The sequence below is a fragment of the Euprymna scolopes genome, chromosome 18, assembly GCF_053919585.1.
Source record: "Euprymna scolopes isolate OS-2025 chromosome 18, ASM5391958v1, whole genome shotgun sequence".
Lineage (NCBI taxonomy): Eukaryota > Metazoa > Mollusca > Cephalopoda > Sepiida > Sepiolidae > Euprymna > Euprymna scolopes.
The window spans coordinates 66,761,472-66,763,452 of NC_136499.1; the positions used below are offsets into that span (position 1 = coordinate 66,761,472).

A 1,981-nucleotide genomic window follows, 5' to 3' on the forward strand; every position below is an offset into this window, starting at 1 on the left:
CTATCAACTAGACGGGGTTGGGAGGGTCCTACTAATCACCTTTTTTTTTTCTCTGCCCTCGACACAAATGAATTATTGTACCATTTTTATTGTTATCTGTTTTTGGTTATCCTGACGCTCCGCACTTCTTTGTTTACCTTGGAAGTGACGTCACACAAATCTTATAATACGGATGGCTACAATTGTAAAAATAATTTGTTTTATTTTTCTTTCATTTTGAGCTCCTTTTTTTCTCCCGTTTAACTTTTTTTCTCCCATTTCTTATTTTGAGCGGAGAATTTATTTTATTTTCATTTTGAGCTCTTTTTCCGATACGGCGTTACCTTTTATAGGTACTCCTACAGTCCTGCACTTTACGACCAGAGCTATTTTTTTAACGCTATTATTTAGAAACTTATTATTTAACATGGGGAAGGGAGGGTGTATTGTAACTATTCTGCACTTTCACCTAACAATTCAATTAAAAAAAAGGTTAATATGAAGAATTACTCCACCCTCGAAAATTCCTTTAAAATTACCACTCTTAAAGGTTTTCGGGGTCACTGAAAACGAAAATAACGTTTAAAATTACGGCAAATGAGTAGTTTCCAAGATATGAAGAAATGTTAGTTTTAAAAAGTGGGGGATCACTTTTCTATAATAATTTAACGTACAATGATCACCCACTTTATGGCCACGAATTTTTTTTTTTGGGGGGGGGCTTCCTTTCTATCATCGGAAAATTCTTTAAAATTACCTGTTTACATTTGATGGGAAGCGGTGTAAAATAATAAACAGTTCTTCTGCTTAGTTAATGTCGGCACTACATAAGTAGTTAAAACGGTTAATTAAACTGCATAAGCACCTGTTAAAAAACTATACAAGTAAAACAAATTATTTTTTACTTGTAAACTGGGTTATTAATTGTAGAAAACAAAAACAAACCCTTTTTTTTTTGTTTTTACACGTCAATAAAAAATGTTTTAAAAATTGGGAGTAAAGTAGGACGTCCCCCAGTATGGAAGGGTGAATGCAGTATTATGGTGAAAGAAGATACTAGCTGGGAGAAACTTTTGATTTTGTTTAGTTCTGGAGTGACAAGGATGACCAACGACCCCCACAATCCCACCTTTTTGAGTTGGCCATGTTCCTAAGTTTTTTATTCATTGTTGATTTTCACTGTATTTTTAACATGAATAAAGGATTTAATATCTCAAAGTGCAGTATCTGCCGGAGCAGATACTGCAAGCAAAGACCATATGTGGGGCCAATCCCACATATAAGACCTTGGTCAATGTAGGGGAAACCCTTCATACCAATTGTCACTATCCAGCTCCCCTACTCCCCGGGGAGTTGGCCCCCATTTCCCCTCACATTAAAAATCGGCCTTGTGCCTAATTTGCTCGGTGGGGGAGCAAATAAATACAACCCTTTTCTTGGCCTTTTGGCCAAGATGAAAGTGTAGTATCTGTTCTTACTACATGCTGTACTTATTGTGATATAAAGTGGGGGATCTCTTTTCTGTATTAATTTAATGTAAAATGATCACCCACTTTACAACCAGTCAGTCTCAAAGCCATTCAAGTCATTCTCCAGATCATTCAAGTTTTTTTTTTGAAGCATTCCAGTTATTTTTTAAGCATTCAAGTCATTCTTAAGGTCATTCAATTCATCCTTAAGTTCATTAAAGTCATTCTGTCATTTACTTTTTATTCATTTAAGTCATTTCAGCCCCTTTTTCGGTCATTTTAGTTTATCTTTAAGAATTTCATGTCAATCCTACATTCATGCATTCATTCATTACACGATAGCATGCGACTAATGGCTATCGGCCTTGTTTTTCAATAAAATGTTTTTCCTTATTAAAAACATAACATAAATTTTCCATGTCATATTGTTTTTACACATTTTTCGTATACAAATTTTGCTTCCTCAAATTAATTTAAACTTTAATAATTATATTTAATTAATTTTGTTAACGAACATATATTGGGCTTCAATG

General features: G+C 33.9%; 1 pseudogene; it reads left to right on the plus strand.

The window, feature by feature from the left end:
* The first annotated feature begins 1,406 nt into the window (after positions 1–1,406).
* On the plus strand, positions 1,407–1,533 carry LOC145298057 (U2 spliceosomal RNA; annotated as a pseudogene).
* Positions 1,534–1,981: the final 448 nt, after the last annotated feature.